Raw genomic sequence first — 27,424 nt, 5'->3', positions numbered from 1 at the left:
TGAACCAGTTAAATAAGTTAAATAGGGATAATAGCTAAAAATGATTGTTCTATATACTGTATATGCTATACAAATAACCTAAGTATCAATGGCAACACAGGACTTTAAACATTTAAAAACAGTTCACCCAAATCCAAATTTCCCTTTAAAATTGGTAAAATAAATGTGCTTATTGTTTTTTCTGTAAAAACCCTCCTCTATTGATCAGAAATGTCACTGCAACTGTTTTGAACATGCTCCTTAGAGATGAGCGAATCGAACTCGGCGACGTGGAATTCGTTTCGAATATTAGGAAAATTTCGATTCGCGACGAATCAGAAAATTAGCAGACTTTGGATGCACGAATCAAAATTTTTCCTAAAATGGCGGCGACATGTGCGGCGACGGAGCAGGGATGTCTGGGAAGGCGCGCAGACAAGGCGCGCTGACCCATAATGCATTCATTCATGACATGTGATCGCATTAGCCAATCAGCAGCCAGCCAGCCAGCACTGTGTAATGGTCGAGCTATAAATGGCGGCCATTTTAGAATTCCCCATTTGCCTCCAGTCATTCAAGAGAGGCAGAGCTGTCTGTATTGAGGGAGAGACTTAGGGCCACAGAAACGTTACTTAGGGCCACAGAAACGTTACTTAGGGCCACAGAATTGTTACTTAGGGCCACAGAAACGTTACTTAGGGCCACAGAAACGTTACTTAGGGCCACAGAATCGTTACTTAGGGCCACAGAAACGTTACTTAGGGCCACAGAAACGTTACTTAGGGCCACAGAATCGTTACTTAGGGACACAGAACCGTTACTTAGGGCCACAGAAACGTTACTTAGGGACACAGAATTGTTACTGAGGGACACAGAATTGTTACTCAGGGACAGACACAGAATTGTTACTCAGGGACAGACACTGAATTGTTACTCAGGGACAGACACTGAATTGTTACTCAGGGACAGACACTGAATTGTTACTCAGGGACAGACACAGAATTGTTACTCAGGGACAGACACAGAATTGTTACTCAGGGACAGACACAGAATTGTTACTGAGGGATACAGAATTGTTACTAAGGGACACAGAATTGTTACTGAGGGACACAGAATTGTTATTCAGGGACAGACACAGAATTGTTACTGAGGGACACAGAATTGTTACTGAGGGACACAGAATTGTTACTGAGGGACAGACACAGAATTGTTACTCAGGGACAGACACAGAATTGTTACTGAGGGACAGACACAGAATTGTTACTGAGGGACACAGAATTGTTACTGAGGGACACAGAATTGTTACTCAGGGACAGACACAGAATTGTTACTGAGGGACACAGAATTGTTACTGAGGGACACAGAATTGTTACTGAGGGACACAGAATTGTTACTCAGGGACAGACACAGAATTGTTACTCAGGGACAGACACAGAATTGTTACTCAGGGACAGACACAGAATTGTTACTGAGGGACACAGAATTGTTACTGAGGGACACAGAATTGTTACTGAGGGACACAGAATTGTTACTCAGGGACAGACACAGAATTGTTACTCAGGGACAGACACAGAATTGTTACTGAGGGACACAGAATTGTTACTGAGGGACACAGAATTGTTACTGAGGGACACAGAATTGTTACTCAGGGACAGACACAGAATTGTTACTGAGGGACACAGAATTGTTACTGAGGGACACAGAATTGTTACTGAGAAACACAGAACTGTTACTGAGGGACACAGAATTGTTACTCAGGGACAGACACAGAATTGTTACTCAGGGACAGACACAGAATTGTTACTGAGGGACACAGAATTGTTACTGAGGGACACAGAATTGTTACTCAGGGACAGACACAGAATTGTTACTCAGGGACAGACACAGAATTGTTACTCAGGGACAGACACAGAATTGTTACTGAGGGACACAGAATTGTTACTGAGGGACACAGAATTGTTACCGAGGGACACAGAATTGTTACTCAGGGACACAGAATTGTTACTCAGTGACAGACACAGAATTGTTACTCAAGGACACAGCATTGTTACTGAGGGACACAGAATTGTTACTGAGGGACACAGAATTGTTACTCAGGGACAGACACAGAATTGTTACTCAGGGACAGACACAGAATTGTTACTGAGGGACACAGAATTGTTACTGAGGGACACAGAATTGTTACTCAGGGACAGACACAGAATTGTTACTGAGGGACACAGAATTGTTACTGAGGGACACAGAATTGTTACTCAGGGACAGACACAGAATTGTTACTCAGGGACAGACACAGAATTGTTACTGAGGGACACAGAATTGTTACTGAGGGACACAGAATTGTTACTGAGGGACACAGAATTGTTATTCAGGAATACAGAATTGTTACTCAGGGACAGACACAGAATTGTTACTCAGGGACACAGAATTGTTACTCAGGGACACATAATCGTTGAATTAAAGAGTATGTCAGACAACATGCAGAGGAGTGGCAGAGGAGGCAATGTTTTAGGAGCGAGCAGACGTGGCAGCAGAGGAAGGGGTCGAGGCAGCACTAGTCGCAGCCAGAGGCCATTGCTCCCGGTGTCATCCAGCGGTCGTGTCTCCACCGACAACCCTGCCGTCATCCATTGGTTGGCTCGGTCGTCTTCCACTTCCCAGGTCACCTCTGACACCTACAGCCAACGGTCGGTGGGTACGTCAGACACAACCGTTAGTTGGCATGGCCCGGGAGCAAGCCCACTGAAATCACGTGTCCTCGACCTGCCCCTGTCCTTTGGTGTTCCCTCACCAAGCGAAGTATCGCATGCTGTGGGCTCAGCCCCACTGTACAGTGAGGAAGAGCTAACAGAGGGCGGTCAGGAACGGGGGGAGACATCCGCCTCTTCAGCAGCCAGGCGAAGAAGTAGTGGCGAGGAGAGTGGCTCGGTAGCCGGTCTAGAGACAGGTCTGTCTCCTGACCCACACGCAGCCGAGGGGGCTAGTAGTGAGGCGGAGACCCTAATTGATGATTATGAGGCTGATCGCACTTGGCAGCCTCGTCGTCATCAGGCTATTGCTTCCGCATCATCAGGAGAAGAGGGTGGCAGCTTGGCAGCGAGCAAAACAGTCGGTGGGTTGCCCAGGAGGCAGCAGGGTCGCAGCAGTGTCAGTGGAGGCAAACGGCCACGGAGTAGAGCACCAGCTCCACTGCAGCCTACCACCACGGCCAGTAGTGGTGCCGGTGTGCACGGAGGAAGTAGCAGTCAGCCAGTGAGGAGTATCGGGGGCAAAGTTTCCTACTCGGCGGTGTGGCAATTTTTCGTCAAGCCGCCCGAGGAAGTAAACGTAGCCGTATGTCGACTATGTGGCCAGAAAGTCAAGCGTGGCCAGGGGGCCCATGTTGGGACTACAGCGTTGCGGCAGCATATGCAGCGTCGCCATTTGGTGGCCTGGGAAAACCGTGATAAAGATACGGCGGTTCTGCCTGCCCCAGCCCTCGCTCCATCACCCGCTCCGTTACTTGCTCCGTTACCCGACGTCAATCGCCCTCTATCAGCCAGTCAAGGCTCCAACACCTCTGCTGAGGGGAGTTGTCGCTCGTTGCCATCTTCCGCTCGTTCAGATGCTCCTTCTCCTGCTACTCCTCTTCACGGATTCCGTCAGCAGTCTTTCTTGGAATCCGTTTCCAAGAGACAACAGTTTGCGAGCACGCACCCGACGGTGCAAAAGCTGAACGTCCTCCTGTCCAAGTTGCTGGTGCTGCAGTCCCTCCCTTTCCAAGTGGTGGACTCAGCACCTTTCAGAGAAATGATGGCTTGTGCCGCGCCGCGGTGGAGAGTGCCAAGCCGTCATTTCTTCGCCAAAAAGGCAGTGCCAGCCCTGCATTCACATGTAGAAGAGATGGTGGGCCAGTCTTTGAGCATGTCGGTCTCTGCCAAAGTGCACGGCAGCGCCGACGTGTGGAGCTGTAACTACGGTCAGGGACAGTATATGTCATTTACGGCCCACTGGGTGAACGTGGTGCCGGCACAGCCGCACCAGCAACTTGGACAGGTCACGCCGCTTTTGCCTCCACGTTTGCACGTCCTTGGTCCACAAAAGATGTCTGCCTCTACCACCTCTTCTTCCGCCGTGTCCTCAGCCGCCACCCCCGTGCCAAGTCCCATTACCCGCCCGGCATATCACATGTGCAGGGCGCAACGGTGTCACGCTGTGCTGCACCTGGTATGCCTTGGCGAACGTAGTCACACAGGGGAGGAACTTCTGAGTGTAATGAACAGAGAAATCGACAGATGGCTGTCTCCGCGCAAACTGAAAATCGTAACCATGTTGACCGACAACGGAAAGAACATGGTGTCTGCTCTGCGTCAAGGAAGGTTGTGCCATGCGCCATGCATGGCTCACGTGTTCAATCTGGTTGTCAAGCGGTTCCTAAAATCCACCATCCCACTGCAAGACATCCTTAAAATGTCACGTAAACTTTGCATGCATTTCAGCCATTCCTACACCGCAAAGCACACCCTCCTTGAGCTGCAGCGGCAGAACGGAATTCCACAGCATCGCCTGATCTGCGACGTTGCAACAAGGTGGAATTCAACCCTACACATGTTAGACCGCCTTTACGAACAGCGAAAGGCCATCACAGATTTCTTGATGTTACAAGCGGATAAAGGTACTCCCCTGTGTAACTTCGATGTCAGCCATTGGCAGCTCATACGTGACACCTGCCGCTTGCTCAGGCCCTTTGAGGAGGCCACGCTATTCGTGAGTCGGCAGGACTATGGGATGAACGACGTCATTCCTCTGTTGCACGTCCTGGAACAAATGCTGTTAACAATGGCTGGTCAGGGTGCGGTAGACGTGGTGCACAGATCTCAACGCCACATGACCCCTGTGGGGGCAGGACAGGAAGAAGAGGAGGAGGTAGAGGAGGACATTGGTGCTCAGGAATTATTGAGTGAAATGGGTGGTTTTTCCAGTCAGCGGACAGGAGTGGAGGAGCAGGAGCATCTGGTAGAGGAGGAGGAGGAGGAGACAGAGGACCCAGACGCACCGTGGCAGTATGCTGTGGAGATGGAGGCAGGGAGTCCCTCGCATTCCTTGGCACAAATGGCCCATAGCATGCTCGGTTGCTTGCGTAGCGACAGCCGAATAATAACCATCAGACAGAGGGATGACTTTTGGCTGTCCACCTTGTTGGACCCTCGCTACCATTCAAAAATGGTGGCCTTTTTCACACCTGCTCAGAGGGAGGCCAAAATAAAGTACTATAAAAACCACCTATGTAGTCAGTTGGTCTCTACCTTTCTGCGCCAACGTCCATCCTCAGACACTGTGGGCCCTGTGCGCTCGCGTTCCGCTGCCATGGCAGCAGGGGAAGGGTGGGGTGGTAGGAGCAGTGGCAGCTCCACCAGCAGCGGCTGCCTCAGTCTGCAGTCGATGATGAGTAGCTTTCTTCACCAGCGCAGTGAGGAAACTACTAACCAGCCGCAGCAGCAGCAGCATCAGGTGGACCTGGAGCAGGACCTCAAACAACAGGCTTGGGCCTACTTGGACAGCACCCTGCCAACCGAGGTAGACAATCCCCTTGACTACTGGGCAACAAAACTTGACCTTTGGCCCCAACTAGCTGAATTTGCCCTTGAAAGGCTGTCATGCCCGGCCAGTAGTGTGGCATCGGAGAGCGTGTTTAGTGCGGCAGGAGGTATTGTAACTCCGCGGAGGACACGACTGTCCACCCAAAGTGTGGAGAGACTCACGTTTGTGAAAATGAATCAGGCGTGGATTAGTCTGGATTTCAAACCACCAGTTCCTGACACAACTGACTAAATCCGCCATGAATCATGCCCCAAACATGTGCCACTTTCAGGTCTCCTCACACTGCTTGTGTGTTCCATTTTTTGTCATAGGGTGCTGGCAGATTACGGGCCTCCCATTGCTGCTGCCAGGCCCGTAATCTGCCATGGGCCCCCGTACCGCCTCCTCATGCTGCTGCCAGGTCCAGAGTGTGTCATGGGTCCCTGTACGGCCTCCCATTGCTGCTGTCTCCATCGCCACACTCTGCCATGTGCCACTTTCAGGTCTCCTCACACTGCTGGTGTGTTCCATTTTTTGTCATAGGGTGCTGGCAGATTACGGGCCTCCCATTGCTGCTGCCAGGCCCGTAATCTGCCATGGGCCCCTGTACCGCCTCCTCATGCTGCTGCCAGGTCCAGAGTCTCTCATGGGTCCCTGTACGGCCTCCCATTGCTGCTGTCTCCATCGCCACACTCTGCCATGTGCCACTTTCAGGTCTCCTCACACTGCTGGTGTGTTCCATTTTTTGTCATAGGGTGCTGGCAGATTACGGGCCTCCCATTGCTGCTGCCAGGCCCGTAATCTGCCATGGGCCCCTGTACCGCCTCCTCATGCTGCTGCCAGGTCCAGAGTCTCTCATGGGTCCCTGTACGGCCTCCCATTGCTGCTGTCTCCATCGCCACACTCTGCCATGTGCCACTTTCAGGTCTCCTCACACTGCTGGTGTGTTCCATTTTTTGTCATAGGGTGCTGGCAGATTACGGGCCTCCCATTGCTGCTGCCAGGCCCGTAATCTGCCATGGGCCCCTGTACCGCCTTCTCATGCTGCTGCCAGGTCCAGAGTCTCTCATGGGTCCCTGTACGGCCTCCCATTGCTGCTGTCTCCATCGCCACACTCTGCCATGTGCCACTTTCAGGTCTCCTCACACTGCTGGTGTGTTCCATTTTTTGTCATAGGGTGCTGGCAGATTACGGGCCTCCCATTGCTGCTGCCAGGCCCGTAATCTGCCATGGGCCCCTGTACCGCCTCCTCATGCTGCTGCCAGGTCCAGAGTCTCTCATGGGTCCCTGTACGGCCTCCCATTGCTGCTGTCTCCATCGCCACACTCTGCCATGTGCCACTTTCAGGTCTCCTCACACTGCTGGTGTGTTCCATTTTTTGTCATAGGGTGCTGGCAGATTACGGGCCTCCCATTGCTGCTGCCAGGCCCGTAATCTGCCATGGGCCCCCGTACCGCCTCCTCATGCTGCTGCCAGGTCCAGAGTCTCTCATGGGTCCCTGTACGGCCTCCCATTGCTGCTGTCTCCATCGCCACACTCTGCCATGTGCCACTTTCAGGTCTCCTCACACTGCTGGTGTGTTCCATTTTTTGTCATAGGGTGCTGGCAGATTACAGGCCTCCCATTGCTGCTGCCAGGCCCGTAATCTGCCATGGGCCCCCGTACCGCCTCCTCATGCTGCTGCCAGGTCCAGAGTCTCTCATGGGTCCCTGTACGGCCTCCCATTGCTGCTGTCTCCATCGCCACACTCTGCCATGTGCCACTTTCAGGTCTCCTCACACTGCTGGTGTGTTCCATTTTTTGTCATAGGGTGCTGGCAGATTACGGGCCTCCCATTGCTGCTGCCAGGCCCGTAATCTGCCATGGGCCCCCGTACCGCCTCCTCATGCTGCTGCCAGGTCCAGAGTCTCTCATGGGTCCCTGTACGGCCTCCCATTGCTGCTGTCTCCATCGCCACACTCTGCCATGTGCCACTTTCAGGTCTCCTCACACTGCTGGTGTGTTCCATTTTTTGTCATAGGGTGCTGGCAGATTACGGGCCTCCCATTGCTGCTGCCAGGCCCCTAATCTGCCATGGACCCCTGTACCGCCTCCTCATGCTGCTGCCAGGTCCAGAGTCTCTCATGGGTCCCTGTACGGCCTCCCATTGCTGCTGTCTCCATCTCCACACTCTGCCATGTGCCACTTTCAGGTCTCCTCACACTGCTGGTGTGTTCCATTTTTTGTCATAGTGTGCTGGCAGATTACGGGCCTCCCATTGCTGCTGCCAGGCCCGTAATCTGCCATGGGCCCCTGTACCGCCTCCTCATGCTGCTGCCAGGTCCAGAGTCTCTCATGGGTCCCTGTACGGCCTCCCATTGCTGCTGTCTCCATCGCCACACTCTGCCATGTGCCACTTTCAGGTCTCCTCACACTGCTGGTGTGTTCCATTTTTTGTCATAGGGTGCTGGCAGATTACGGGCCTCCCATTGCTGCTGCCAGGCCCGTAATCTGCCATGGGCCCCTGTACCGCCTCCTCATGCTGCTGCCAGGTCCATAGTCTCTCATGGGTCCCTGTACGGCCTCCCATTGCTGCTGTCTCCATCGCCACACTCTGCCATGTGCCACTTTCAGGTCTCCTCACACTGCTGGTGTGTTCCATTTTTTGTCATAGGGTGCTGGCAGATTACGGGCCTCCCATTGCTGCTGCCAGGCCCGTAATCTGCCATGGGCCCCCGTACCGCCTCCTCATGCTGCTGCCAGGTCCAGAGTCTCTCATGGGTCCCTGTACGGCCTCCCATTGCTGCCGTCTCCATCGCCACACTCTGCCATGTGCCACTTTCAGGTCTCCTCACACTGCTGGTGTGTTCCATTTTTTGTCATAGGGTGCTGGCAGATTACGGGCCTCCCATTGCTGCTGCCAGGCCCGTAATCTGCCATGGGCCCCCGTACCACCTCCTCATGCTGCTGCCAGGTCCAGAGTCTCTCATGGGTCCCTGTACGGCCTTCCATTGCTGCTGTCTCCATCGCCACACTCTGCCATGTGCCACTTTCAGGTCTCCTCACACTGCTGGTGTGTTCCATTTTTTGTCATAGGGTGCTGGCAGATTACGGGCCTCCCATTGCTGCTGCCAGGCCCGTAATCTGCCATGGGCCCCCGTACCACCTCCTCATGCTGCTGCCAGGTCCAGAGTCTCTCATGGGTCCCTGTACGGCCTCCCATTGCTGCTGTCTCCATCGCCACACTCTGCCATGTGCCACTTTCAGGTCTCCTCACACTGCTGGTGTGTTCCATTTTTTGTCATAGGGTGCTGGCAGATTACGGGCCTCCCATTGCTGCTGCCAGGCCCGTAATCTGCCATGGGCCCCCGTACCGCCTCCTCATGCTGCTGCCAGGTCCAGAGTCTCTCATGGGTCCCTGTACGGCCTCCCATTGCTGCTGTCTCCATCGCCACACTCTGCCATGTGCCACTTTCAGGTCTCCTCACACTGCTGGTGTGTTCCATTTTTTGTCATAGGGTGCTGGCAGATTACGGGCCTCCCATTGCTGCTGCCAGGCCCGTAATCTGCCATGGGCCCCTGTACCGCCTCCTCATGCTGCTGCCAGGTCCAGAGTCTCTCATGGGTCCCTGTACGGCCTCCCATTGCTGCTGTCTCCATCGCCACACTCTGCCATGTGCCACTTTCAGGTCTCCTCACACTGCTGGTGTGTTCCATTTTTTGTCATAGGGTGCTGGCAGATTACGGGCCTCCCATTGCTGCTGCCAGGCCCGTAATCTGCCATGGGCCCCTGTACCGCCTCCTCATGCTGCTGCCAGGTCCAGAGTCTCTCATGGGTCCCTGTACGGCCTCCCATTGCTGCTGTCTCCATCGCCACACTCTGCCATGTGCCACTTTCAGGTCTCCTCACACTGCTGGTGTGTTCCATTTTTTGTCATAGGTTCTGGCAGATTACGGGCCTCCCATTGCTGCTGCCAGGCCCGTAATCTGCCATGGGCCCCTGTACCGCCTCCTCATGCTGCTGCCAGGTCCAGAGTCTCTCATGGGTCCCTGTACGGCCTCCCATTGCTGCTGTCTCCATCGCCACACTCTGCCATGTGCCACTTTCAGGTCTCCTCACACTGCTGGTGTGTTCCATTTTTTGTCATAGCGTGCTGGCAGATTACGGGCCTCCCATTGCTGCTGCCAGGCCCGTAATCTGCCATGGGCCCCCGTACCGCCTCCTCATGCTGCTGCCAGGTCCAGAGTCTCTCATGGGTCCCTGTACGGCCTCCCATTGCTGCTGTCTCCATCGCCACACTCTGCCATGTGCCACTTTCAGGTCTCCTCACACTGCTGGTGTGTTCCATTTTTTGTCATAGGGTGCTGGCAGATTACGGGCCTCCCATTGCTGCTGCCAGGCCCGTAATCTGCCATGGGCCCCCGTACCGCCTCCTCATGCTGCTGCCAGGTCCAGAGTCTCTCATGGGTCCCTGTACGGCCTCCCATTGCTGCTGTCTCCATCGCCACACTCTGCCATGTGCCACTTTCAGGTCTCCTCACACTGCTGGTGGGTTCCATTTTGTCATAGGGTGCTGTATGGCCTCCCATTGCTGCTGCCTCCACCGCCGCACTGTGGCTCCACACTCTGGTTTTGGCCCCGTGACTGCCCAAATGAGTGAAGTGTGCGGTGATTCTAAGATCGACGGCACTCATCTGCATGTCATACTGACTGACAGTATTATTTCTCTTCCCCAGCAGACTCCAAGGGCATTTAAATTAAAGGTACAGTGTTCTGCACTAATATAAAGGCTCTCTGAAGCCTAGTTACACCCTTTTATAAGTTAAAATCGCAGCGAATATATTCGCATCGAATCAAATTTATTCCTCGAATTCGCCGAATCAGCTGAATCGAATTTTTGAATACTTCGCTCATCTCTAATGCTCCTGATCAGGATGTGTATTTGTATCCAGATCAAAATGTGTATCTGTTTGAAGCGAAAAAAAGTTACCAAAATAAAGGTAATTATGTTGAAAATCTGCACAGAAAAGTGATTTGCACTTGATAGGTGTCTTGCTTACAATATATCTAGCTTGTAGGCCTCATGCACACAGGATGTTTTCCTAAATCACCTAGCCTTAATTCATTTCAATAGCCAGAATAAATAATGTATTCTGGTCATTGAAATACATTAACACTCAAGAGCTAAACTCGCCTAGAATTTACACATGTTTAGATGCGTGAAATGTTTTTTCTTTCAAAACTCTGCTGCTCCTGGATGCACTGACTGTAGGATTTTTTTTCTGCTTCTAAACTCTTTTAAAAGCCTATGTGTGCATGGACACATAGGCTACCATAACTTGCAGGGACGTTTAGAGGCAGAAAAAAAATGCCAGGCCAGGGTCGGATCTAGGGGGGTGCTGGGGTGGGCTGTGTCGCCCCAGATGTTACATGTTCCCCCCCAGATCTCTGAGAGATCTCCATGAGCCAGTCTGATGCAGACAGTTGATGTACGGGGACACTCTGATGGGGACACCTAATGTAAGGGGGCACTCTGATGGGGACACCTGATGTAAGGGGGAACTCTGATGGGGACACCTGATGTAAGGGGGAACTCTGATGGGGACACCTGATGTAAGGGGGCACTCTGATGGGGACACCTGATGTAAGGGGGAACTCTGATGGAGACACCTGATGTAAGGGGGAACTCTGATGGGGACACCTGATGTAAGGGGGAACTCTGATGGGGACACCTGATGTAAGGGGGAACTCTAATTAGGACACCTGATGTAAGGGGGAACTTTGATGGGGACACTATGTAAGGGGGCACTCTGATGGGAATCCTGATGTAAGGGAGCACTCTGATGGGAACACCTGATTTAAGGGGGGAACTTTGATGGGGACACCTGATGTAAGGGGGCACTCTGATGGGGACATCTGGTGTAAGGGGGCACTCTGAATTAAGAGGACACCTGATGTAAGGGGGCACTCTGATTTAAGGGGACATTCTGATGGGAACCTGATGTAAAGGAGGACTCTGATGAGTAGTCATGATGTATAGAAGAACTCTGATGAGGACTCCTGATGTAAAGGGGGACTCTGATAGGACATCTGATATAATTTTGTTTAATCACAATAATCTAATGACAATCTAATACATTATATTGTGTTTCGACACTGTGTGACAGACTGTCAGTGTCTCTCACACACAGTGTTGATATTATGCCTCCGGACTTATTTTTGCTGCACCCCCAGATCAAATAGGTTAGATCCGGCCCTGTACCAGACACCCCTAGGAGCAGCTGAAAAATGGCCAGTGTGCTTAAGGCCATATTCATATTCCTTCTCTCTGAAATCTGTACCTTTCTGCTGAGAAACAAAGCACAACATGGCGCTACTCGGTTGACTGCTGTGTCTCATGATCTAGCAGCAAATTGGAGGTGGAACCATATAGTTTTGTGAAACAGTTCTCTCGCGGGGTGCCATTTTGCTCATCAATAGTGGTATATCTTGTTCTTAAAATAAAATGAAGTCTGCTCAAGAAATTAGAAAGAGTCTGACCGATTCTCCATTTAGCAAGACAGTCAGTCTTATTTACCGTGAATCAAAGTTAGATTGCTTCCCTGATGAGCAGGCACATCTAAAACCTAAACCTAGTAAACAAACAAACTTAAAGCAGTATTAAACCCAAAACCAAAAAATATAATATATTGAAGCTTAGTAATCCTTGCATTGGGTGGCTGCATCAGTTTTCTTAGGCTTTCCCCCTCTGTTTTCACATGGCCAGTAACACACCTCCTGTATTCAAATACCCCCACTCTGGATGAATGAGCACAGGGGGAACTTTTGGACAACAGCAACATCAGTTTGGGGGGAGGGGAGTGTCAGGTGTACTAACAGATTTAGATACACTAACAAATTGAAGCCAAACTCTAGGTAATACTTTATAATTAGTTACAGCAACAGTTTTTTCTCTTTTGGTATTAAGGTTTTACAAAACTAAATAAAAGCTGATCATTGAAAGCACCACTGTCACTGTTAAATGGTTTGTCTCTTCTCCGTAGCTGATACATTCTGCCAGAGAGCTTGTTCTTTTGTAAAAAAAAACACAGACTTGCTGGCTGGATCACCAGATGAGCCTAAAAAAGAAAATGAATGCAGCCTTTACATCTAAGAAATGGTAAACTGCAATATTGTAAATGTTTGCTTTTGGGTTTAATATCATTTACAATACATATAAAATGCTTTTTGTTTTAAAAGCATAATAACTATCAGCAGAGCTATATGAAGCAATCATCTTTCATAAAACTTACCAGTGGTGGTTATATGACAGCGTTTCTCCTCATCATCCCTGAAATCTGTGCAGTGGGGGTGAAGACTGCCCTCTTGGATGTGCAACTGCTCTTGTGACTGGCTTCAGTTGGAACCCATTGTCAATGAGGCAGTGCAGGGCTGGCCGACTCCAGGACTACAGGCATGCCATGCACTGGCACAGTGTCCTATATGTCCCAGGGAAGAAGCAGAGACAAAAAATGACTAGCTTAACATGAATTTGCTTCCATGCCTAGTGTAGTGAGACACAAATAGGAAGGGCTTTATATAAAAGGGAACTGATCAGGGGCAGACTGACCATTTGGAAACTCGGGCACTGCCCAAGGGCCCGGGGTCAGTAGGGGGCCCCATGAGATGCCCCTGGTACCTTTGTCATAGGCTTTTTTGAGTTTTGGCAAGGACACAGGGGCCCCATGATCCCCTATTGCCTGGGGGCCCCATGAGTTGTCAGTCCGCCCCTGGAACTGATATTTCTACTACTTAGCAAAATAAAATATGTTAATTGTGAAGGACAGAGGTACTGTAAGTAGTCTTTAGTTATTCTGAATAAGGTTAATAAACACTTTAAGCAAAATTGTTTTCTACTTGATAAAAAAATAAAAACAATAAAAGTACTCTTCATTGAGATCCATATGGAATGCATCCTATCTTCTCATTTTTGATTTTCATCCTGACAATATTGTTGCCTAGTCCACCCAGTCAAAACAGATGATCATGGAACACATGTGCTTGCAATGCTGGAACTCCTACTGCAGACACCTTGCTGCCTCTCAAATACAGAAGGAACAGTGTAAAAAAGGTCAGTGCTAATAAGTTTACTGTCCCAAGAGGGCTGAACCTTGTTTTTAGTAAACATAAACGTTATTACAGATTACAAGTGTTTTAACTTGCATATTGGGTTATGGCTGGAGAATATTTTTTTTAAAAGGTGAACTTATCCTTTAATAGTTTTAATAACCTTTTAAAAATAATAATAAATGCAAACCTTTTTGCGGGTAAACTTGAACCTAGATAGCATTGCAGCCTCGATCAGCAAATAGCGGGTGCCATACAAGATTCCTGCAGACTTCTCGATGTATCTGTGTGCTCATACCTCATACGGGCAAGCAGATACACATTAACAGAAAATGACAATGAACTACCACAGTGCTAAACAATGCTGAGGTAGATCATTGAGAACTACAACCCGACAGCTGCAAAGGCTATCGGGACTTGTAGTTTTCCATTCACAGAACTCTGTGAATGAATGAAGCAGCCGGCTAATGGGGAGAGAAGATCCCCGGCTCCTGTCACAGGGGATGGCTGAAAGAATGGGAACATGTTTTTGCAGGTAAAAAAATGTGAATTTATTATTTTTGGTTGCAGGAGCCTGTAAAGCATTGCACCAGTGATCAACAGATTGCTGGTGCCATGCAGGTCTCCTGCAGACCTGTCAATCTATCTGCTTGCCCCTACAGGATGTAAAAAAATGGGTGGAACGCGAAACATATTCCCAAAGGTGAACTTATCCTTTAACCACTTGCCAACTGCACACAGTACTTGTACTGAGGGCGGGCAACATGTACAGGCAGAGCGATCTACCCATACATCGCTCTGGCTGTACTGACACAGGGAGGTGTGCAGAGCACCCCCTTCCCCCACGACCGCTGTGTCCACCATGCGTGCACCCAACACCCTTCCCCTGCTGACCCCTTTGTCAGTCGCTTCAGGAGAAGTTCATCAATGGGTTCCGGCCCCAGATTTTTACCCGGGACTGATCTCCTGCAGTGAATGGAGAAGCTTGTTCTTCTCTTCCTGGATCCTTTTTGGAACAGAGAGAGAAGAAAGAACACCACACTGTGAGTAAAAGCACTACATGTTACACACGCACATGTTAGATTAGCACATTTAACCCTTTGAATTCCCCTATTAATCCTTTGATCACCCCTGTCACCCAGCCAGTGCCATTAGTACAGTGTCAGTATATAGAATGTTTCACTGTTCACCGTATTACAGCCACTAACGACATCAGATAGCATAAGAGTCAGTTAGTGCTTCTCCCAGCCAGGGCCAGCTAGTGTTAGATTCCCCAAACACTATTGCACTAACGCTATAGATTGATGGCCACTGCCATTACTAGTATAGTATTTTTACAGATCAATATATTGATCACAAACAGAACTATACTAATGCCCGATTAGTATAGTGTCCCAAAAAAATGTAGTGTTAGCAGGATCTGCTAGCACCAGCTTTTAGCCCCCCCCCCCTCAACAAGAAGTGCGGCTTCAGTATAATTTCTGATCACTGTTACCTGTGATACATTGAACACAATATCACAGCGTTAGTAGAATCAGGTCTGATTTCTGCTAGTACTAGCAAGTGAATTTTTTCTAGTACAAGCAGTCCCTGACAACCAGGAGCTCTTTCTCCCGTGAGTCGAACTAGGTATATCATTTTAGTGGTCAAAATGTCCAAAGAAAGGTGCACTGGTGAAGAGGCCTACAGGATTCTGAGCATCTCACTTACAGAATCTGCCTCAGAATATGAACCTGTAGAGAGTAGCAGCACCCTGATGGGTAGCTCGGATGATGGAGAACCCAACCCCATGTAGCTAAAGTACTAGGAATGCATGGCTCATCTCATATGCAGTAGAGTCCAGGTACTAGTGCCACACTACCTTTTGGTGAACTAGCAAGCACCAGCAGCCTAATATATCCTGGCATTTTACATATCAGCACTGAAGTATCACTTGGTGACATGGCAAGTGCAGTCCAAGCTGGTGCGGTGGTTGGCACTAATAGTCACAAATAATTCAAAAACAGGTCCTTTGCAGGAACGCTGTTCAACTGCAGGACTGATCTGTTTATTCTGACAGCAGCAAGGTGTACTTTCAGAATATTTACATCAGTGGAGCACTGCTGGAGGAGATTTCTTATCTACAGTTAAAAAAAAAAAAAAAGAACAGATATGCCAAAGCATGGGGGCCAGGGGTGTTCAGTGGGTAAATCACTCCTATGTTTCGACATATATTTTTTTCACTTTTTTTGGCAGAGCATTCTTCATCCACATTGATTGATGTAAACGGAGGAATCTTTTTTTTTTTCATTCAGTCCACAGAAAAAAAAAACAACATTACATATATACCTAACAAGGACCAGCAACATACTGGTACATCGCTGGACTATGAGTGGTTATACCAGCATGATGCCTGCAGCTACAGGCATCATCCTGGTATCGGTCAGCTTTCATGTAAAAGTAATCCTAGTGACTAATTAGCCACTAGATTGCTTTTACAAGCAGGGGTAGGGGTCTCCCCCACCACCTTCCATGGCTTTCTCAGCTCTCCCATCCCACATGGGAACCCGAGAATACAGACGGCAGTTCTCTGTGCTGACCATAGACCTGGTCAGAGACCAGAACAGCTCTAATCATCTCTATGGTCTAAGAAACTAGAAGCAAAACACATTTCATCACTTTGGTTTCTCCAGATATAAACAACACCGTTTTTAAATTGGGAAAGCAACATTCACGCAAACTAAATACTATCCACTTATTGGGAGTTCTTTTTTACCAAACACATGTAGCATAATACATTTTGGCCTAAATTTATGAAGACATTTGAGTTTACAGGATATTTTTTATAACAGAAAGCATCTTTTCTTTTCAAAATGTTCAGTCTTTTTTGTTTATATCACAAAAACCCAGTGGTGATTAAACACCACCAAAAGAAAGCTTTAATTGTGTAAAAAAAGGATATAAATTTTGTTTGGGTATAGTGTCATAGATTCACACCACACGCACATGCCCACAGTGACTAGTTAACTGAGGCTTGCATGTCCGGCCGTGACTTGGGGTAAAGAGGGAATGAGGGGGACTTACTTTAAATACATAAGACCAGCCGTGATACACTTTCACAGCCCGCACTACCTCTGGCCAGCACTAGAGGGAGACTCCACTCCAATCCAGCTGGCTAACCACCCACAGGCAGATACGAATCTTATATACAATCTGGTGTACTAATAGGGTTGGGGAGCAGGCTAGCAATTGGCATACCATTCTAGGATTCCTACAGCTATCCTACAAGCTAGAACCCCGGAGTTAATCACTCTTCCACTGTCCACACACTCACACACCAGACACACAACAAACGGTAGCTTGCCACCACCCAACTGTTTGTCCGCAGACTGGTCTGCTGGACCACCACACACACACACAGATCTCCGTCTTGCAGATCTGCTACTTTACAACCTGCATGCAATCTGTCAACACGCAGTGCAATTGCATACAGATAGGCAATGAACTTGACCGAGCATATAAAGACACTGCAATATAATACAATCTCTCCGGATATATGAGCCTGAGCTTAAGTACGCAGAAGTCACTTATTAATTTTATGATTTAATATCCTGAAAGTGGGCAGTGCATAAAATATGTACAAAGAAAAAACAATTACAGAAAATGCAAAAAGACACACAATTGGCTATTGACTATAAAATAAAAGGTAATAAAAACAGAAATAAAACTTTTACCAAGAGTTATCCTGTGACTGGAGCAAGTCAGAGAAATTCCGCGATTCGCCACTCAAATAGAACCGGCTCCATATGAATCACCCCATCCATATCTCAGGGTCCTCAATTATTTGAAATATGGATGTGGGCTGGACATTAGCCCTTGGCCAATCAACCCTGGGGGTTGTTCCTGTACCAGTCCACGGGATGTTCTGAAGTGCCCAAAGTCAATTGGACCAGGAACGGTTTGAACCACAAAGTCAGGGATAGAAATTCCGACACCAACGCATCAGTCCGATCGCAACAGTATCAATCGCTGTTCAGCTGTCGCAATCGGGAGCCATATAACCATTTTGTGTGTTTCTCTGGGACTCCACAGGGGCTACAAATACAGTTTTACATGCAGATGTAGCCTACAATGTGTCCAATCAGAAGGAAGTATTTTCACCTCTCTACAACTAATATTTTAGCTTTTATGAGAGATGAAATATTTTCCTTTGATCTGCTGATATAAGTCAAAGCTCCCAGACAGATCAGAGCCCTCTCCTGGTCTCCTGCTGCTTCCCGAAGCCAAAATGGCTGGAGCTCCTCTTTTAGACTTCAAGAAGGTGGCAAAGTCTGACTACATAGGTGACAACGTTTTATTGACATCTAGGTGTCACCTCCAGCCTAGAAGCTGCTCTGTCCTTTCAGATGCTAATTGGTGAACATATGTCTCTGACTGAATACTGAACATTTATCCTATTATATTATAAAGTGCTGCGCAAACTATTGGCGCTATATAAATCCTGTATAATAATAATAAAAATATCTGTAATAACATGAGACGAGATCTACAATTACATGTTTCTACAGATCACATCTCAGCTATCCGAATCCTACGTTTCATATAACATTTCATGACTGTACAATTACCAGTTGAAATACAGTAGCGCAGTGCCGAATAGAAAAAAATGCCTTGGTCAGGGGAGCCCCTCGGAAAAATGAAAAAGTGCAGGACAAGAGATAAAGAATGGCTATATTAGTGTATGGAAGCTCAATCCTGTATTCTGCTAATGGTTGTCCTGACTGCCACTAAGTAGGGCTAGTGTAGTGTAGTACTATGCTTCTGTAGGCCATGGAGGCTAGAGAGAAGTTGTAAAGCAGCAGAGTTGGCAGCATGAAAAGCAGCCACTCTGGTGGACTTTGAAGCTTTGCAGCAAATGAGAAGTCCATGGCTGCAGAATTCCCAATAACTTGAATCAAGTGAAGAGCTTCAGGGGAGATCTGGACATTAAAAAGTGACTTCTGGATTAGCTGGGGTCAAAAGTCATTCTCATTGCAGAGGTGGTTAACAACTAGGGTGATCCCTTGTCTGATTTTGATCCAGACTGTACTGGTTTTATTAGCATTGTCTGGATCTTCAATAATATACCATGTTTAGGAACTCTGCATAGCAAACTGGACCCTGCCCTCTTTACACAGAGTATTTGTAGGACCAACTGTCAATTTCCCTCTGTGTTTCAGCAGCACTTGCAGTGGCTCCTGTGTGAATGAAGCCTGCAAACTGGCTTAATTCATAAAGACATTGTTACACTAATACATCGTCTTGTATATCACATGTACATCATGTACATCATGTGATGTACAAGATGATTTTAAATGTGAGCATATTCGATATGTGATACTTTGTTTGGTGAATAAAGAGTTTTACACTATGCAAGCATTCACTTATATTTTCTGAGGGATCAAGTGGCTGCAGCCACCTTATGTGCCTGAAGAGGAGATCTGCTGCCCTGTGAGCCTGTGCTTGAATCTGTACATGAGGGGCGGTCAGTGTGGAGAGCTGTGGAGGATTACCTACTATTAAGGGTCCATGTGTTAGTGATCCTGAAGGCCTTTTGACCCTGTGCGGGTCGCAAGAGGGAGGTGAGCAGGCAATTCAGCCATTTTTGGATATCTCTGCACATTTATCAGCATTTTTTTTTCTTCTTCAAGAATTGCTGTGGACTACCGTATTTTTCGCTCCATAAGACGCACCTGACCATAAGACGCACCTAGGTTTTAGATGCAGAAAACAGGAAAAAAAAATTCTGAACTAATGGGCTGCAGACATAGTACAGGAGATGACCAGAGACTGCGGACAGCACAGGGATGACCAGAGACTGCGGACAGCACAGGGATGACCAGAGACTGCGGACAGCACAGGGATGACCAGAGACTGCGGACAGCACAGGGATGACCAGAGACTGCGGACAGCACAGGGATGACCAGAGACTGCGGACAGCACAGGGATGACCAGAGACTGCGGACAGCACAGGGATGACCAGAGACTGCGGACAGTACAGGGATGACCAGAGACTGCTTTGGGGAGGTGGGGAGCGGGTACCTGAATTTGACAGGTACCCGCTCTTACTTCCGCAGAGTTTTTTTTTTTATCTTGCCTGTTCCTCGATCCAGCCGCGCGCTGTCTTCCCGGCTTCTGTAGTGTGGGCGCTCGTCGGACAGCCGGATGCCCAGTGCGCATGCGCGAGAAGCACTGCGCTTTGTGATTGGTCCGGCGGCTTCTGGGATCTGTCATGTGTCCCAGGTACCGCCTTACCATTCACAAAGAGCACTGCTTCTTCCGCATGCGCACTTGGGACCCGGCTGTCACGCACACTACAGAAGCCGGGAAGACAGCGCGCCGCTGGATAGAGGGACAGGTAACGTCCCACTGCAGAGCTGAGTGGCCGGCCCGGTATTCTGACACGGCGGCGGTGGAAATACCGGACCGGCCGCTCTATATTCGCTCCATAAGACGCACTGACATTTTCCCCCCTTTTTTGGGGGGAAAAAAGTTTGTCTTATGGAGCGAAAAATACGGTATATATATGTTTTTTTGTATATTGTCAGGTGTTTTACACCTCATGGGACTTTATATATTTATTTATTTATTCATGTTTGTTTGCAGGATCAGTTCTTAGTTTATGCGTTTATTGGGATGCACGTGTTTTGTGTTATATGGTGGGAACTGCATTTTAGTTCCTGTGGGAGTTTTTTTTAGCACATTGAGTCCTGTTGTGACTTACTTGTTTGATTTGGAGCACTATTGGATCCCATTGGATTACTTTGGGCACCATTTATGTTATTTAGTCCTTTTAGGACCTCGTATTGACACTTGTCACACGTGATTATTTATGAGTTTTTTGGCACTATTTAATATTGTGTGTTTATGTTATTTGTGTCACTAATTTTGCACTGTTTCACTTATTCATTTATGTTTGAAGAATTTTTATGGTAGTAGAGCTGCATCATTTGTGTTTCATTTATATTTTTTGTCTATGGGTATATGACTGTATGTAGCAGCTTTACCTTTGTTGGTAGGTATTAGTTTTTAGGTAGGAGCGCAGGAGTTTGTCAAATTGATTCACAATTGTTACAATGTATTGTTTAGACTTGTTTTGCACACATTTTCCAGTTCCAGCAAACTGTTAGAAATATTTGTTATTTATATTTATCTATGTTTTTTTACCATTCATATGTAAACTGAGAGACTGGGGAGTTGTAAGCTATCTTAGCTCCCAAACAATTATTTTTTATAATGTTAATTGAAAACACGACTCGGCTCTGTTTTGCCAGGCTTTAGATACTGATTATCAATAAACCATGACTACTTTAGAAAAGCCATCTGGGTTGTCACCTCATCCCTTTAAAACCAAACGCCTATTAATTACACAGGTTCTGTGGCTGATTAAGGTGGTAATTAAACTCACTTTGTGCCTTATCTGCATTTAATTAGCCTCAGAACCTGTGTAATTAATAGGCGTTCGGTTTTAAAGGGATGAGGTGGCAACCCTTAAGCTATCTCCATCATGGCAAACTCAGTACACCTTATCCACCACCCCTCCCTTTGTTTTATAGGTGTTTCCTGAGGCTTCCATGTCAGCCACAGAGCATTCAAAAGCGTGGATTGTCTTCTCTCGGTACTGATCATGGGGATAGGTTTGGATGGAGAGCACTCCCAGGCCACACTCTTGAGAATGAGAGCAGACAGATACGTAGCAGGAACTAAAATCTGAGCAGGTGCTAAACGAGAGCAATAGGGTCCAAAGACACTTTCGAAAGTCAAGCAGATGCCACATAGATTAAATGAAAAGAAACTAAGGAGAAGAGACACAAAGCACAGAGGCTGCTAAACAAGCTAGTATTTCTAAAGGATGGAAAGTGTTAACGTAACAGAAAATTTTATAGAGACAAAAGGCAAATCCTAAGGAAAAAAGACACTAAAAAAGAATTATGCAGGGCAGGAGACAGTGCCATTGCCAATAAAAGAATTAGCTAAGGGACCTAAGCAACCAGACAGCAGAGCTGGGTCAGGAGGTTGCTGGGAAGGAATTCACAGAAACAGTCGGACAGCAAAGCAGAATCAAAAGTTTGCCAAGACTGTATTCAAAATTGAAGAAAACTGGAGCTGAGCGGCAGATGGGAGATAGAAGGTGGAGGATAGAGTGGAGACTGCAAAAAACAGAGAGAAAGAGACAAGGCACTACACTAGGCAAGCTACAGACCCCAAATTAAAAGAGAACTAAAGGCTAAACAGTTTCATTTTCATTTTAGATAAAGTAAGGGAGGGTTATAACCCCATCAGGTTTTTTTTTTGCCATCTGTTTCCCATTGGAGATTTCTCTTTACTTCCTGTCCCATAATTACTACAGGAAGTGAAAGGAAATCCTCACAAAGTGAGGGAATCCCTGGTTGTCAACAGAACTCATGTCTCCATTGAAAGCTTTTCCATCTATCACAGTTCTGGGGACAGCTTTAAATTTGGGGTTTATTTTAACAGCGGACAGGACAAACAGAGAGGGTGAATCTACATACTGACGGCACAGGCTGCAATAAAAACTTACAGGGATGCTAATCCCTCTCCACTCTGTCCAAATCTACAAACAAAACGTTGCCTTTATTTGTATTTTAAAGCGATATTAAACCCAAATACAAGCATGAATTATATTAGAGCTTATTAATCCTCAGAAGTGTTGGTTGCAATATTTTTTTTTTTTTTAGGCTTCATTTCTTCTATTTTCATCTGGTGATTAAGCCAGTAAGTCTGTTTTTTTCACAGTAAGTCTGTTTTTTTTTCAAAAGAGCAAGCTCTCAAGCAGAATGTATCCGTTACACAGATGAAACAAACCATTTAACACAGATAGGGGTGCTTACAATGACCAGCTTGTATTTATTTATGTAAAACCTTTATCCCAAAAGAAAAAAAAAACTGTTTTATGTACCTCCCTATAACATATGACCTGAAGTTTGGTTTCAATTTGTTAGTGAATCTAAATATGCTAGTACATCTAACACTCCCCTCCCCCCAGACTGACAATGTTGCTGTCCAAAGGTGCCCCCTGTGTTGCTTCATCCTGAGTGGGGGCACTCTAATACAGGTGGTGTGTTACTGGCCAGATCACCAGATGAAAACAGCCTAAGAAAAGAAAACTGAACGGATGCAGCCACCACCTGTAATGACTGCTTTAAGTCCAAACAAGTTTTTACCATAGAGAAGAAAACAGTGTTCAACGCAAGAACACATTAGAGTTCCTGTCCTATAATACCAAAGGATGAAATCTCTGTGCGGATGATTTACTAAACCTGGAGAGTATAAAATCTGGTGCAGCTCTGCAAAGAAATCAATCAGCTTCCAGTTTATTTTTGTCAAAGCTTAATTGAACAAGCTGAAGTTAGAAGCTGATTGGCTACCATGCACAGCTGCACCAGATTTTGCACTCTCCAGTTTTCATAAATCAACCTCAGTATCTTTTTTTTGAAGATGCCAGTTTGCATAAAACTACCCGTACTGAAAAGTTATTTAAATGCCAACAAAATTTTAAGTTCAAATGAGCTAAATATGTATGTTCCAGGTGCATCAAAAAGAATGACTGTGAGTCGGTCACAGACATTGGAGGATGAGCCTGAGCATGGCGTCTAGCGGGAGATCAATGTCATTATCAAGCACCTCCACTGTCCCACTGTCCACTGGGGAAAAAAATGCCCGAGGAGCTGCTGCTGTGACCTACCTGAGTATGTGTATGGTCCCCCTTGGAGGAATGTAAGTTCTATGGACCCCGTCATGCGAGACTGAGCGGTGGAGGGAAAGGGAGACGGAGACGAGGCAGAGGAAGAGAGTGGAGATCCCTGTCAGTCAGAGAGGACCTCAGTGGATGCGGATTGGTCATGTGACCTGCCGCAAAGGAGTACTGGAAGGTGGAGAAGCCAGCTGGCGTGCATGAGTGAGGGGAACCCCAGCTCTCCCCTCTCTTGCATGGGACTGCTATTGCTACTGCCGGGATCTTGCGGAAACATACTGTGGGAGCCCCCCCCCTGAAAACCCCTGCCACCTGGAAGAACTACTGAAGCCAGCAACCCTCAGGAGAGAGCACCTGAAGCCGCCTCACTTGGAGTGGAGGAAGAAGGAGTCAAGAGGGTGAGTGAGAGCAGCAGGAGTACTGTGATCAGTACATTGAAGAGTGAATTGAATGGTGTATTAAAACTGAGGGGGGTTCACTCTGGAGGGTCTTAGAAGGAGAGGAAGTGGTAGGAGGACAAATTAAGACAAGTAAGACCCAAAAGAGTTGCAGACACTGACAGAGGATTTCAGAGAGTCACTGACAGAATGAAAAATAAAGTGACAGAAGGAGAAGGGCCAAAGGCTTCCCAAACAAGCTCAATCAAAAAATATATACCCTCACAGGAGAAACAGACCCCAGAGAGACAACAGGGAATAAACGGAAGAGGTGAGAAAATAGTATTGGAGAGTGTTCCAGACTATCCCTGGGAATGGCTAACATCAGCCAAAATATAGAAGAGGGAGATATAGAAAAAATAGTGGATTTGGAGAACATGGAAACACAAGAGAAGATCTCACAAATGCCCACTAAAACAGAAATAGCAGAAATGTTTAAAGGACTAGAAAGATCCATAAAACAGGAAATGGCAAAATTACATAAAGATCTGGGGCAGGTGCTATCAAGGGTGGAGGAGACGGAAGAAAAATTGGATAAGCATTCCCAATTATACTGAATTTAGAAAAAAAGATGAAGAAAATGAGAACAGAACAAAGGAATCTGCTATATAAATTAGAAGATCAGGAGAATAGGAAAAGAAGGTGTAATCTAAGGATAAAAGGTGTGCCTGATATCTCACAAGGGGAAGATTTGATGGAAATAACAGGGAAAATGCTTGATGGACAGATCTGCAATAAAGCCTCTTAAAATTGACAGAGTGTATAGAATTGGAAGATTCCAACAAGAAGGTAGAAAGGAAAATCCGAGGGATGTGATTGTTCAATTCCATTATTATCGAGATAAAGAGGAGCTTTGGAAGAGGATAAAAGGAAGAGCAGCAATAAAATATGATGAAGTAAATCTACAGATCTTTGCTGATCTATCAGCGAAAACATTAACAAGCAGGAGAATATTGAAACCATTGCTGGAACATATGAGAAAGCAGATGTTCAATACAGTTGGGGATTCCCAGCATGTTTAGTCGGATGGAAAAATGGTCGTTTAGCAAGATTGAGATTTCCGGAAGACTTTAGAGACTTTTGTGAGAGACTTGAGTTGCAGAGAATAGTTATTCCTGGTTGGGAGGAGGGGGAAATGGGGGGAATAGAAAAGGAGGGGTGGCAGATAGCTCCTAGGGGGAATAGATAATAGAAATAATAATGGGAGGGGAGGAGGGGGTAGGGGTTTTTTTTTGTGTCTGTCCCCTTCCCCCTCTCCCCCTACCGCCCCCTCCTCCTCGCGCCTGTTTTTGAGTGGGGGGGGGGGAGAGGAAGAGGGGAACTGTTTTTTTTTTTTTTTTTAATTTACCCCGCACCTGCTTCTCCCCTGGCTCCCAGTGTAAGGCGGGACATGGGGGATGGGACATGCAAACTGGAGATGTGTGCATGGTCAGAGCCCCACCTTATGGTTGAATCAATAGTGGGATTAGGACCACAAACGATTCGTAGGCAAATTACAAGCCTAAGGGAGGTTAGGGAGGGTTATGGGTGGGGTGGGTGGGGGGAAGGGAGGGGAATGAATAGAGGGGTAAGGGTAAGTTCTGTGCTCCTCAGGAAAGATGGAGGTATGCTAATTAGGAAGAATCCTGGGGAGGGAGTGGAAAAATGTAGTAGAAATGGAGGAGGTTAATTTTGCAACCTATAATGTTAAAGGGTTAAATAGTCCCGGGAAAAGGTATAAGATTCTCAGAGAATTACAATAACGATTTACTGCAGTGATGTTTATACAGGAAACCCATTTATTGCAGGAAACAAATGTGAAGCTATACTCCAGGTACTATCCAACCTGGTTTTATGCAGACTCTCCAACCAAACGTGCTAAAGGTGTGGCAATAGGTATGGCTAAAAATATAAGGTTTAACTAGTTGCCGTCCGGCCTATAGCCAGATGGAGTAGGGGGGTGGTTCAGGGTGGGTTTTGTATGGGGGAAGATAAAATTGTATCGTGATTGTGTATTTGTATTTTAATAATGTGATATAATGATATAAGAGCTTATTCCTACTGTATGAAATGGGCTGAAATTGAAAAATTAATAAAATATTAAAAAAAAAAAAGAATGACTGTGGCCACAAATGTGTTGCAAATGTAATGCCCTCCAGGTTAATTAGATAGGGTTTTTGTGTTAGACAGAGGCTGAGCAGAAGCATGGGATGAGTCAGCCTGGGAGTGAGGCAGGAGTTCACCTTCAGGACAGGCTGGGAGGTTCTACAGGTCGGGGCTTATGGAGCCCTCCCACCCTTCCGGAAACTGGAGAACTTTCTGGAACAGTGAAGGGGCCCAAATCTGCATGTTTGAGGGACCTTGACCAATCCCATAGCAGGAGGCTGGGCATGGTGACCAGGGCAACCCTCAAATATCACAGAGCCCCGGGAGAGAGGGCACGGTAGTGTGGAAGATGGACTGAGAAGAGCTGGGAGGGGGCCCCAAGGCGGAAAAGAAACCATCAGTGAAGCCTTGCAGCTTCACAGCCAGTTTACTACTGCGTATGCGTGAAGTGTGCTGCACTTTGTGAATGGTCCCACAGTCTTCTGCTCTATAACTATATTCCCTTCGCACACATTCCTGGAAGTATGGCTTATCAATGGAGGGTGCTGTAGTGGCTACCAGCTGGGCCTGGAAACATCATAGGCAAACGTACATATTCGCCAGCACACCATGGATCTCAATATGGTCCAAAAAAAGGTTTTTATTAATAAAACCATTTTTGGACCATATTGATATCTGTAGTGTGCTGGCAAATACATACATTTACCACAGTCTTCTGGGACTGTGGGGGAAGGAGGGGGGGGGGCAACTTCAGGCTCAGATTGTACCAGGTACCCATAGGTCAAAACCAGGTACCCACTCCCCCAAAAAAGTGCCAAATGTGGCAGTGGGAGGGAGGGGAGGATACAAACAAGTGGAACTTCTGCTTTTGGGGGAAGTTCCACTTTAGGGCTAAACCTCAGCATCACCTAGTAGCAGCAATTTCACTTCCTGCTTGGTGCAATCATGTCATAGCCCATATGGAAGAAAAATATATTTTAAAAATATTCTTCCCAAATATATTGCCATATATTTGAAATGCTACAATTTTGGCCATATTCAATATATTTAAAAAAATTATATATATATATATATATATATATATATATATATATATATATTGCATGTTGAAATGCATTTTTATTACAAAATATATGAAAGATATTTTTTAAAATACATTTCAAATATACTGTATGTCTTTAAACACAAATCTACATTTTTGGAATGCATTTACAAATATATGTACAAATATATGTTAAAATTACTTTTTTATATGTTCAAAAAAATCTGAAGGATATATTTTAAAAATATATATTTAAAAAAAAAATTTTTTGACCACTAGCCTACAGGGCACTTATACCCCCTTCCTGCCCAGGCCAACTTCCAGCTTTCAGCGCTGTTGCACTTTGAATGACAATTGCGTGGTCAACACTGTACCCATATGAACCTTTTAACATTTTTTTGGTGGTATTTAATCACCTCTGGGTTTTTTTATTTTTTCTTAAACAAACCAAAAACCACTCAAAATTTTGAAAAAAAAAAGTTTTTTCTTAGTTTTTGTTAAACAAT

Source organism: Staurois parvus, unplaced genomic scaffold (genome assembly GCF_062004578.1).
Source record: "Staurois parvus isolate SC_StPar_1 unplaced genomic scaffold, SC_StPar_1.0 ptg000298l, whole genome shotgun sequence".
In the NCBI taxonomy this organism is placed as follows: Eukaryota; Metazoa; Chordata; class Amphibia; order Anura; family Ranidae; genus Staurois; species Staurois parvus.
This window is presented reverse-complemented; position numbering follows the sequence as displayed.